A 13,841-nucleotide genomic window follows, 5' to 3' on the forward strand; every position below is an offset into this window, starting at 1 on the left:
TAGATAATGAGACCAAGCAGAAAATTACTGGAACTATGTGTGAACTATCCTAATTATCATACTAAAAGATCCACCCTTGAGCAAAGAAAGCCCCCTACTAACAAAGCCCCCTCCCTGCAGAACATGCACAGTGAAAAAAAAAGAATACTGTACCTTTAAATGGAGACAAGGCTTGTAAGAACCAATAAGAATTAAGTGTGACTAAACGTAATTATAAGCAATTGTTCAAAGTGTATAAAGTGTTTTACTGTGTGTTAAGAGGTGTGCTAGCCTTGTGGATTTAGCACCTAGTACCCATCTCTGCAGACATGCAATAAACATATATCTCAACTCAGTGCATGGATTGGCTCTTGCACACCAGGATAATAAGACCATGGTCAGAAGGCTCGTGTGTCTGTGGTGCCAGTAACTGGAGAGACCAGAGTGAGTAAATTGAATACCAGCAGCTGGAGTAGAACCTCAGGTCACAGGGGCCTGTGTGTCCATAATGCCAGCACCTGCAGCAAGTATGGGTGTGTAAGTATGTGAGCACTAGAAAAGATCAAGCCAGACTTGTCAGCAAGTACTTGAAGGAACCTGGGAGCCAGGTGTATCTCTAAGGGTGAGATCACAGGGGGATTTGCTACTAGGGGACCAGAGGAGTCCTAGCCAGCTCTGTTTATGTGAGGAGGTCTACCAGCAACTGGAGTGGGGCTGTGGCCTCAAAGGCTCGTATGTCCAAGTTCTAGCAACTGGGGAGACTGGGATCCTGGGGCCAGCTACTGGAGAGATCTAAATTGTACACACACGTGGTTTTATTTATATAAAAACATACTATTATAAAAGAAATAAAATTATAATATATTTTTACACACACACACATATATATTCCCACTAGCAGGCCATCATCCTGATCAGCCAGAAAGGGGAATAAGATGAGGCCATTTGTACTGTTAGTGCAAGTGCTGAGTGTTTCTGTCTGTTATCTGTGTGGCTGGCTGGGTATGTGTTGTGTATTGGGGGGGTGACACACAGAATCACACTCTACAACTCAGAGTTAAAAAGCAGTGTGTTTATTACAGCACTAGGTGCAAGAAGGATCTCTCCTCCAAACTTACACACCTAGTTCAACTCACAGTGCACATTCATACAATTAAGTTGGTTAGTTCCGCCCAAACTCTACGCCTCCTAACTCGTTATTGGTCAGTTTCTTTCCCGCTTCTATTTAAAGATACAGCTCCGTTTCAATTCACTATACATGCTCCCCAAGCGGGGGATCTGCCTCCTTGGGGGGGGGGGGCGGGCATTTGAGTAGGAGGTCGTGATCTCCCACTATCACAATTACCTTTATCCTTCTTTAGCTCCTATTTCTAGTATCCTTGAGTCTTATCTCTTCAACAATTTGTTTCTTTTCAGAGTTAGCACGTCCTTGTCAGAAGGCTCCTTATCTACATTCTTATTGAGCTCATCTGCATCTGTGTTAACAACCCCCTCCTTGGAATGCTGAGTGGGCTGAGCTTCAAACCGCCTTTTGCAGACAATGGGGCTCCTGCTTGCCATTTGATGGCTCCTGTTATCTATGCAATTCCTGCCTGCGGCAGTTTTAGGGCTTGCAACAGAGTTTTAGGTTTCTTGCTATATTATTTTCCAGGTGTGTGGGGGTGTATGTGTGTGTGCTGGGAATACATAATACATACTCCTTGTTACTGGTTGGACCTGGGGGCATGGAGCTGTGGCAGCCTTGACTCTATCGGGCTGCCAGATTTGACCCTATTCCCTAACAGTAACTACATCTCCCATACAGAGCATGAGTACAATGTCGATTCCTACACGTTTCTTTCATAAGTTTCCTCTAAAATTTAGAAACCAGGACACATTTTCTCCATTCCATAGTGTCCTGGCTTCAGCTGTGATGGAGTTAATCTTCTTCGTAGTAGTTAGTACAGTGCTGTGTTTTGGCTGTGATGTGAGAACAATGTTGATAGGACACCGATGTTCTTAGTTGTTGCTGGGTAATGTTTATACTAAATGAAGGACTTTTCAGTTCCTTGGGCCCTGCCAGCCAGAGGGCTGGAGGGGCACGGGAAATTGGGAGGGGGATACAGCCAGGACAGGTGACTCAAACTAGACAAAGAGGTATTCCATACCATGTGATGTCATGCTGAGTATATAAACTGGGGGAAGGAGGATGAAGGTGGGGATGTTTGGTATTATGGCATTTGTTTTCCTGAGTAACCGTTATGCATGATGGAGCCCTGCTTTCCTGGAGATGGCTGAACACCTGCCTGCTGATGGAAAGTAGTGAATGAATTCCTTGCTTTGCTTGTGTGCGTGGCTTTTGCTTTACCTATTAAATTGTTCTTATCTCAACCCTTGAGTTTTACATTCCTTTCCGATCCTCCTTCCCATCCCTCTGGGTGGGGGGGAGTGAGCAAGTGGCTGTGTGGTGCTTGGTTGCTAGGGGTTAAACCATGACACATAGTTAATGAGCCTTGATTCTCAAATAATGGGGCCTCTAGCTAGTATTCTCTTAAACCACATTTTATAACAGTTCAGGTATTCTACTGTCACTGAAATTGGGAATAAAAACTCTTAACACCAATGTAGCATTAAGAAGCAGGCACTCCTTTATTGCAGCACTGGGTGCTCAGTAGAATCCCCACAAATCAAGCACAACTATGCAGATTTCACCATTATATTTATACACAAAAATTACAAGGTTGTACACTACCAGTTACAATGATTGGTCAGTAATTTGCATATAATTATAATATCTGCTTTGTCATCTTCTATTACTGCACTTGCCCAGAGGAAGGGTCTTCACCTGGGCAAGGGTCTTCTTGATTTGTGGGCGTGTTTTTTAGTATTATAATGAAGGTAGTTCACTTTGTGACACCTTAAAAGTAAGTTTTGTTGCCAAGACAATATATTTACTTTGCCAACTTGTCCAATAACTCATCCTATACACAATAGAACCTAGGTGCTCTGGTTATGGTCTAGAGGGTAAAGACTAAATTTATTATGGTCTATAGAATAGGGACTTCAAGTAACACAGTCTCGGATAACAAGCAGCACAGCAACCAATACATCATTGGTTAATAAGTGCTAACATAATGCTAACATGGAGGTTAACTCTTTAAAATCAAGGTGTTCCTATAGTTAACTGTTTCTCAAATAAACACAAAATATAGAAAGATTCAGCAAAACTTTAAGACAATCTGCAACGCTACAATCTTCATTTAGCACTTTCACAAACAGAACAGTTCATGCTTCAAGTCTACTATTAAGTGGAAATGCTCATTAAACCAATACTTTAAAACAAAAGTAAACAAAAACTGAAGTCACACTAACATTAAGGTTCTGAATTAAAATTCCAGCCACTTGATAATCCAGAAGAGAACAGTTACTTGTGTAAAAGCCATGACAAGAATTATGGCTGTTTATTATATTCTGAGTGGAATATACACTTAAATATGAAGCAATATACTTCAATATTTTCCTTATCACCAATAAGAGTTTTGAGCAATGAGCCTGAACCGCTGGATCAGCAAGATATTACTTTGCACTACAACATCAAGTATGTTTAAATTAAATTTATAGTAAGAATAGGGAAAGAAAATGTTAGAAACGGAAGCCAATTTTATATCAACAAGTTTCCCAGGCCTATCTCAACTAAATCAGATTTGACCATGTTACAGTACAAGGCAGAGCTCATAAACAAGTCTTGTCTAGCAGTGAAGTACACAAGTACAGTACAATAATTAAATAAAACATTTCCTGAACAAACAGAAGCTAACATATTCAACAGAAGTCACAAATTTAACTGAGGGCACTAAGCTATAAAAACCCTTTTTTCAAAATCAGACTAAAAGGGAACATTCAAGCAAATAGTTTTGAAACAGTTAACAAGGGCCATTTCAGTTTTTAAAAGAGGACCCAAAAACATTCTTTCCTTTTATTCAGTTGTACTACTTCAGTATTTTCCATATTTTTTTTAAAAAAAAGTTCATCCTTAATTTTCTAATTAGTACCTCAAGGAAATTTAAAGACACATTTTACCCCCACAGAATTAGAATTGGTAAGATCAACACTTCATCATGTACACTAACATAAAACACTCCTGGATCCTACCTGTATTCCCTACTGTCATTATGATTCCAAGCCGAGCCCTGAATTTACTGGGGAATATTCTTTGTTCAGTTATTGAACAACTGTAGAAATTCTATTTATACTTTGCAGAATGCTTTTCTATTTTCCCCATAGTCTAGCTTCTAGCTAATACATTGTGTGGTCTCAAACTAGAATGCTTGTTTGATTGGTGAACATTCCTTCAGTCCTGTCCTTGCTCATATTTCCCAGGACCTTACTAAATATTGAGAGCAGAAGAAAAAAACCACACAACTTTCTCAGAAGTAAATACTGGGGTTTTAAATCCCCAAAGGACTTTAACACATATTTCAATTAGACATTCACAATCTCCCTCAGTTATTCTGTCCAGGTTCAAGAAACTCTGTAACCTGATTTTAACTGTTCTCCCTTATTATGCTTTTGAGATGGAGGAAATTAATCAATCTTCAGAACATCAGTAGGAAAAGTTAAAGCCTTTCATAGCTTCACTGCCCAGATGTAATATAATAGACTGTTTCAAACACACCCCCAAAAGCCACACTCACCAAATTTCTTAAAGGAAGACAGCAGTAATGCTCAGATCTTACTGTAAGAGACAAGTATCCATATTCCTCAGGGGGAGTCATAAGAAACTTTCCAACCTTGAAAACACACTGAAGGCCCTTCTTCCCATCTCAGTATGACTGTACTTGCCTAAAGACTTTTCAAAAAACTCCAAGCACCAGCACAGAAACTCCTATCCACAAATAAATTATCTCCCCCTATCATGGTTTAACCCCAACCAGCAACTAAGCTCCACGCAGCTGCTAACTCACTCCCCACAGTGGGATGAAGGAGAGAATTGGAAGGGTAAAAGTAAGAAAACTCGTGGGTTGAAATGAGAACAGCTTAATACCTGAAATATAATTATAATAATAATGATAATTTCTAATGAAATGGAAAATAACAAAATAGAGAGAAAACCCAAGAAAAACAAGTGATGCAAATGAAAAACAGTTGCTTACCACCAACCGACCAATGCCCAGACAGTTCCTGAGCAGTGGCACCTGGCCAGCTTTCCCCCTAGTTTATATGCTGAACATTATGTCATATGGTCTGGAATATCCCTTTGGCCAGTTAGGATCAGCTGTCCTGGCTGAGTCCCCTCCCAACTTCTTGTACCCAGCCTGCTCACTGGCAGGGCAGCATTAGAAGCTGAAAAGTCCTTGACTTAGGGTAAACACTGCTCAGCAACAACTAAAACATCATTGTGTTATCAACATTATTCTCATCCTAAATCCAAAACACAGCACTGCACCAGCTACTAGGAAGAAAATTAACTCTATCTCAGCTGAAACCAGGACACGCTCTCTCCTTACAGAATTGCATAGTCATGGTAACTTACCAAGGAGAGAAACTGATTCTATTAGAAATCATAACATATAGCCAAACACCTGCTGAGCAGGAGCCACCAATTCACTCCCCAAAAGTGTCTAGCAGAATCTCAAATGCACCTGCTCACCCCACAGGGACAGAGTAATCATTATAGTCCGCATTGTAGGGTAAACAAGAAAGCCTTCCTACAGTCATCCTTCTTCCTCAGACATAGGTATCCTGCTCTCTGTAGGGTAAACAAGAAAGCCTTCCTACAGTCATCCTTCTTCCTCAGACATAGGTATCCTGCTCTCTGTACACACTAACCTCATCCAGTAGGAAAGCACAAGAACATCTAAGAGCAAACAACCACCAACTCCTCTTCAATGCATACTTCTGGCAGAAAGAACCCTACAACTTCCTCTGCTTCCTTCCCTCCTCTATACCTGCTCTCCAAAAGGCCATGACCCACTTCCAGTACTCCTTATACAAACCAACAAATGTTATAATTTATGCCCATTACCCACCCATAAGCACTCAGACATGATACTGAGAAAAAAAGGTTATAACACCATACAGTTCTCTTTGCCAACTTCCTCCAAAGAAAAAGGTACAGTTCGTGCTGTCCTCTATTTGCCATGCACAGACTTACTCCAATCAAATGAAAAAGGGCAGTACTGAGAGGGGCTATGGAGAACTGGACACACACACTGCCCCCCCCCCCTTCACTTCTTGCCCCTGCCTGCCAACCCCTAATAGTTATGGAGTAGAGCGTTCGCCTGTCCCACACACCCCACACAAACCCCTTTTCCAAGAAAGGAATGTGCAGCGCCTGCAGCAGGAGTGAACTGATGCAAGTTAAAAGAACAGAGTGCAAGAGAGCTCCCCCACCCTGGGGCCTGCACCATCTCTTTAGGGTCTATGTCAATCTTGAAAGTCTGTTGCAGCATTTTCAGCATGATCTGCATGGCGGTAGCAAAGCACACTTCATCAGTGTGATCTGCATGGTGGTAGCAAAGCACCCTTTGCACTCATTGTTCCCACAAGTTCCAGGACTGAGAGAAAGAAAAAGAATAAAGACAGAGAAGCTCCCACGGCGGCTGCTCACTCCTGGGCCCGGAGTCACATTCACTGCCTCTGAAAGAAGGGAGGAGGGGAAGACGGAGAAAGAACGCGCGCACAGGTTCTGTGTATGAAGACGAGGGGAAAGGAACAGCAGGCAATGGACGATCTTCGGGGACTAGAGGGAAGTGGAAAGGGAATAAGAAGGAAAGACGCGTACGCAAGCAGCAAGGGAAGACAATGGATGACAGTATGGAAAAAAAGTTTGAGGAACATGCACATAGGTACAAACATGTGCAAGCAAATGCATACCTTTTCTGAAGTTAGGAGCTACTTCATGTCTTGTCAGTTTTTGCTGTTATCACAGAATCGTTCAGGTTAGAAGATACCTCAGGAGGACTCTAGTCCGACCTCCTGCTCAAAGCAGAGGCAGTTGAGGTCAAAACAGGTTGCTCAGGGATTTTATCCAGTCTAGTCTTGAAAACATCTGTCCTGGTTTCAGCTGGGATAGAATTAATTTTCTTCCTAGTAGCTGGTAAGACATTGATGTTGTAGTTGTCACTAAGTAGTGTTTACCCTAAGTCAATGACTTTTCAGTCTGATATGCTCTGCCAGAGAGAAGGTGCACAAGAAGCCAGGAGGGAGCAGAACCAGGACAGCTGACCTGAGCTAGCCAAAGGGACATTCCATACCACAGAACATCATGCTCAGTATATAAACTAGGAGGCATTGGCTGGGGGCCACAAATTGCTGCTCATGGACTGGCTGGGCATCAGTCAGCGGGTGGTGAGCAATTGTATTGTGCACCACATGTTTTTCTTGGGCTTTATTCCTCTCTTTGTTATCCCCAACTCTGATTTTGCAAGTATTTAAATACTTGTATAATATTTGTCTAGTTATGAGAGGGTTTTAAATACTTTTTTCCCCTCTAATTTTCTGACTGCTTCTCTGTTTCTAATACTTAAACATTTACATGTGTTGTTCTGATTTGCTCTTATTGCTTGTTTTAGGTGGGCTGTTTTTAGTGTTTAGCTGTTGTGTCCATGTCCATTGATGGCTCTTAAAGTATCTACAAATAGATAGAGCATAATTTGACTTCCAAATAAGTTTTCTGTAACTGGATGAGAACCTTAATTTAAAATAATTTTTTCTTTCTGAAAGTACCACGGTTTCTCTTCTGTTAGGACTCTGGCACACATTTCATAGTTTCTATGTAGCATATAAAACTTGAATGTTCATTTCCCTTCAGCAGGGGGATTTTTTTAATATATTTTTCCCTTGTGTATGAACCTATGGTATCCAGGCATGTATGAAACCAATGTTTTCTGCATTCCGTTGTAGTGGAGACCATGAGTTCCTTTCATATATGTAGGCTCTTTTGAAAGAGATGATGACTTTCAGCAGAGTTGACAGACGGTTTGTGTAAGTTATTGTGCCTGTACTCTGGATAAATTTTTCAGAATGGCAAAATTACTTTTTAGGCACTTCTGGAAATATTGTCTCTCTCTTCCCCTTTCCGAGTCACTAAGACTTCCTTTGGCTTTCCAGTAAGCATACCAGCAAACTGCAGTAATTCATTGTTGCAGTTCGAGACCAAATTGACGGTGTGGAGACTAAATCGGCTCAGATACTAAAGCACTTTTAGTTGTAGTTATAATTAATGTTAACAAGTGATACAGCTTCCCTGTTCCATGGGAGGGACAACATAGTCCAGTAGAGAAGCTGGGTGGGTCAGCATAATGATTTCTAACATGACCTCCCTGTCCCACAGGGGAGACAGCATGATCCTGCATGAACCCAGTGGGAAGTTGGATGGGTCAGTGTAGCAGATCCAGCTGCACAATATGCAGTCTGACTGCAGGTCTGGGGGTCCCCACTCTTTGCTCTCAGGTGCTCCTAAGGCCTCTTGTGGGGTCTCTGTCAGGTCTCTCCCCGAGCAACAGCACACTATGTCAGTTATAAGATTGGGTAGAGAATGCCCAATTCTGATTGGCTAAAATTCCTGAAGTTCCTAACAATTGGCTGTTGCCTCACTGGTGCTCACTGTCTGCCCATCTGGAAGGGCAATGGTGCACATGTGGACAGTCATTTCTATTGCTTTCTGTTCAGAGAGCTACTTTCCCTTTTGGGTACGGGAACACTATTGTATTGAGATGCTGAAATCTTTTAGGTCCATAGTGCAGGCAGGACTTTAACATCTTGCTAATCTTGTTACTCTTTCTGTACAGGTAATCTCTAAGTAAGTTTTATAGTAAAAATTTCAGTAATGAGATTTGCAGCTTCCCTGTTGTTATTCTGTGTTTTTCTGCTTCAGTTATGGCTAAACTTGCCTCTTGACATATCTGTGGGTACCCTTTCTTTTACTTCAGACTGTGCCATGGTATTAGCTTGCTCAATACATTTTTGAAGTGGCCCACTAAGTTCCTCATGTTCATTCTATGTAAAATTCTTTATAAAAACAGATCTCAGTGGTATTCCTTTTCTTTGGCAATCAGCATCAAGTATTCCATTTGTTCCTCCTTGTGACAGGTTGTGGTGGGTTAACCTTGGCTGGATGCCAGGTGCCAATGAAGCTGCTTTCTCAATCCTCCTCAGCAGGGCAGGGGGAGAAAATATGATGAAAAAGCTCATAGGTTGCGATAAGGACAGGGAAATCCCTCACCAATTACTCTCACGGGCAAAACAGACTCAATTTGGGGAAGATGGATTTAATTTATTGCCAGTTACAAATAGAGTAGGATAGTGAGAAACAAAAGACAAAACTAAAAACACTTTCCCCCCATCTCTCCCTTCTTCCCAGGCTCAGCTTCACTCCTTCATTCCTGACTCTTCTTACCTCCTTCCCCCACCCCTGAGTGTTGCAGGAGGACAGGGAATGGGGACTGCCATCAGTTCATAACGCTTTGTCTCTGGTGCTCCTTCCTCATCATGATGTTCCCCTGCTCTAGTGTGGTGTCCCTCCCACAGGGTACAGTCCTTCAGGAACAGACTGCTCCAGCATACCCCCCCTCTTCCCCCCCTTTCTCCCTCCCCCCCCCCGGGCCACAGTTCCTGCTAGAAAACCTGATCCTGTGTGAGCTTCTCCATGGGCTACATCTTCCTTTAGGGAATATCCACTTGCTGCAGTATGGAGACCTCCATGGGCTGCAGTGAGGATAGCTGCTCTGGCGTGGTCCTCCATGGGCTGCAGGAGGAAAACCTGCTTCACCATGGTCTTCTTCACAGGCTGCAGGGGTATCTCTGCTCTGGCACCTGGAGCACCTCCTCCCCCTCCTTCTTCACTGACTTTGGTGTCTGCAGGGCTGTTTCCTATTTTTCTCACTCCTAACTCTCAAGGCTGCTGCACAGTGGGTTTTTACCCTTTCTTAAATATGTGATCACAGAGGCACCATCAATGCCATTGATTGTCTCAGGTTTGGGCAGCTTTGGGTCCATTTTGGAGCCAGCTGGAACTAGCTCTGTTGGACATGGGGGCAGCTCCTGGTGTCTTCTCACAGAAGCCACCCCTGCAGCACCCCTATGCTACCAAAATTTTGCCACATAAACCCAATACACCTGGCTAAAAATAAATTCTCTTATGTTCCCATACCAAATTTTTGATGGCAATTTGAGCCAAGTGGTTGGCCTGCTTATTTTGTTTCTCTTCTTGAGTTACCTTTGAATTTGGGATATGCGAGTTAATATGATGTATTAAAATAGGTCTTTGTTTCAGCTGTTGCATTGCTTTCCATTCTGCTGCTGCCCAAATTGGTTTTCCTTGCCACTACAAGTTAGCAGAATACAACCCCAATGCCCTCAGACACTCCTCATAGGACTTGTGCTCCAGACCCTTCACCAGCTTCGTTGCCCTTCTTTGGACACGCTCCAGCACCTCAATGTCTGTCTTGCAGTGAGGGGCCCAAACCTGAACACAGTATTTGAGGTGCAGCCTCACCAGTGCCGAGTACAGAGGGACGATCACTTCCCTAGTCCTGCTGGCCACACTGTTTCTGATACAAGCCCAGGATGCTATTGGCCTTCTTGGCCACTGGGCACACTGCTGGCTCATATTCAGCCGGCTGTCAACCAGCACCCTCAGGTCCTTTTCCGCCAGGCAGCTTTCCAGCCGCTGTTCCCCAAGCCTGTAGCGTTGCATGGAGGTGTTATGACCCAAGCAAGTGCAGGACCCGGCGCTTAGCCTTGTTGAACCTCATACAGTTGGCCTCGGCCCATCGATCCAGCCTGTCCAGATCCCTCTGTAGAGCCTTCCTACCCTCAAGGAGATCAACACTCCCCCCCCCCCCCCCCCCCATCTTTGCGTCATCTGCAAACTTACTGAGGGTGCACTCAATTCCTTCATCCAGATCGTTGATAAAGATATGAAACAGAACTGGCCCCACTACTGAGCCCTGGGGAATATCACATGTGACCGGCCACCAGCTGGATGTAACTCCATTCACCACCATGCTTTGGGCTTGGCTGCCCAGCCAGCTTTTTACCCAGCGCAGAGTACACCCGTCCAAGCCATGAACAGACGGTTTCTCCAGGAGAATGCTGTGGGAGACAGTCTCAAAGGCTTTACTAAAGTCCAGGTAAACAACATCCACAGCCTTTCCCTCATCCGCTAAGTGGGTTGCCTTGTCATAGAAGGAGATCAGGTTAGTCAAGAGGACCTGCCTCTCATAAACCCTTGCTGACTGGGCCTGATCACCTGGTTGTCCTGTACGTGCCGCATTGATGGCACTCAAGATGATGGGCTCCATAACCTTCCCCGGCACCAAGGTCAGACTGACAGGCCTGTAGTTCCCTGGTTACTCCTTCCGAAAACTGAAAACAGAATACAAGCATAAGTTACACTTAGCAAAACATAGCAATTGCAGTACACAGTTCAATCACAATACCAATGTGATTCCCATTACCGATCTCTATAATGTGACCACCCCCATGATTGTCAGGAAGGAAAATGTGGGTTGAAGCCAGCTCAAGCCTGTTGTTCTCTTTGACATTCTTTTGCTAGTTATTTTTTATATTTTATGATGGGATCAGCCACCCCCCCACGCCCACCCCCAGTCTGGCTAACTACAGGAGACATTCACACCCTTTTAATGAACACAACCAGTTGATTCACTCAACTGACATAGATGTTTATCTAAAACAAAGGCCACCCTCCTGTCCCCTTTATATTGAGATAAAATCAACTTCTTTGCATTAGTCTCTGAGCTTCATGGGCATGTCACCCTTGCCCATCTCCGCTGAGCCTTCTTCCATTGTAGAGGTTTATTGGTCAGTCACACGCACAGGAGCATGTTCTCAAGGCCATTACCTCTGCAAACTGATTGGAGTGTCCAGTCACTTTGTGTGATGCAGCTTCTCCTGTAGAGGGGTTCCAGGAAGTGGCTTGTCATCTCCTGTTTCCTGCTGTGATGTTACAGGATCTGCCAGTAAATGGACTCCGTTTATTTTTTACACTTAATTCATCATATGCTGGGGCATCAACTGTCCAAGGAGTTTAGTGTTCCTTCTACTGTTGATATGCTGGCCACTGACTAACAAGCTGAACTAATCCTGATCTGGAGCATGAACCAGTATGTGCCTACTGGGTAAGAGCCAGGACCCATTTTTGCCACATAGCAGTGGTTGCTCTTCCGCCAGTGGATTTTGAATCCTTAAACATAAAATTCAGGACCAGCAGTCTGGGGCATAACCACAGTGCCTGCTCTGTGCCTAATACTTCAGTGGCACACAGAACACCTCCATATGGAGCCAGGACTTCTTATTCTGGAGGGATATAATTATTTTCTACCCCTTTGTAACTCTGGCTCCAGAATCCCAATGGCCACCTTCCCATCTTGATGGGCTCATTGCCACAAGCTCCATATGATGCTGTTTTTTTTCCTGCACTAGTATATAACAAATGTTTTACATCACTACTTTCCCAGATAAGTCCTAATGCCATGGCATGGGCTATTTCCTGGTTGAGCTGCTCAAAAGCTTGCTGTTGTTCCTCTGCCTGTTCAAACTGATTCTTTCCAGGTTACTTGATATACAGATTTGGTCAGTTGGCTATAACCAGGGATGTGCATATGTCAAAACTCAGGGTATTTTGCATGAGGGCAGTGTGTGCTAGGGCATAATACTGTTGAGGTATCCAGATAGTCCAATAGATTCAGTTATCTCCCATTTTCTGCCAGGCCAGTGGTGAGGCCCCTATAATACGGTAAGTTCAGTTCAGGCACCCAAACAGTATATGGGCTGGAGGTGAGAGGAGGAGGAGGAGCTAATGGTTTAACTGAACATTGCCTTGCACTTGCAATTCCTTGACTCACAGTGCTAGATACCTAATGGGTTTTTTTCACCCCACTCAGCCATATTCTCCCCCTTTTCCTTCAGGACCATCCATAAGTCCTAGTGTGTAGGGTAGGAGCATGGAGAATTCCCATATTTTCCTGATGTTTTTTCCGAGGTCAACCAGACCACTGGTCTTTAGACATTACCAACGATGCTCTTCCTAGTACAGTACATATAGGTCACTCATTGATCAACAGGGCACCGAGCTGTCAGGTGATACCAAAAGGGCGTTAATAACTGTCTAACCATCAGAGCTATTGGGCCATGGCATCAGTGGCCACAGCCTTACTGGGGTTCCTCCTCCCCTTTGCCTGTGAACACATTCCATCAACCCAAGCAACTGCAGTTGATCACCTCCCTCTTCCCAGTCCCTCCATGGGGATATCTTATTTTTGAGAGCAGCAAGATCAGACCATTTCTTAACATATCCCTCTGTCAGCTGATCCCCAACCCCACCCCCATTACATAGGGCATAGGACACAAACCCCCAAGAGCTTTGCTCTGCTGAGCCATCAGCTATATCCCTCCTCCTCTGGTTTCTCAGTACCTCCATAGCCACTGCAAGGCAGTTTTCCCGAGTGTGTTGGCTGTAAGTTTCCCACACAGCCTTAATCTTGCTCTGAGTAAAGAACCTGTTGTGTGATCATGTTCTGGGGAACAATGCCCCTGTTTGCACAGGTCTACTTAATTACAGTAACTAGGGGCTGCCTGATAGGCTTCTGTTATTAATTCATCATTAGAGTCCCAAATATCATCATCCCAGGTTTAAGGATCCCAGTCCAGTCAACGTGTGCTTACTGACTGTTCCTGTAGTGGCTCGGTGCATTAGTCTTTAATCTGGCTAATTAGCACCACTATGTACTAAAGTCTGATTAAGGCTCTCCCTTTCGCACTGAGCATTTGCTACTGCTTCCTTTAGCAAACCGTTCCTCTGGGAGAGAATGGCAGCTTGATTTGCAACTTCTCTTGCAAATATTTTTGGAGCTCCACTT

This window comes from Falco cherrug, assembly GCF_023634085.1.
Source record: "Falco cherrug isolate bFalChe1 chromosome W unlocalized genomic scaffold, bFalChe1.pri SUPER_W_unloc_1, whole genome shotgun sequence".
Classification (NCBI taxonomy): Eukaryota; Metazoa; Chordata; class Aves; order Falconiformes; family Falconidae; genus Falco; species Falco cherrug.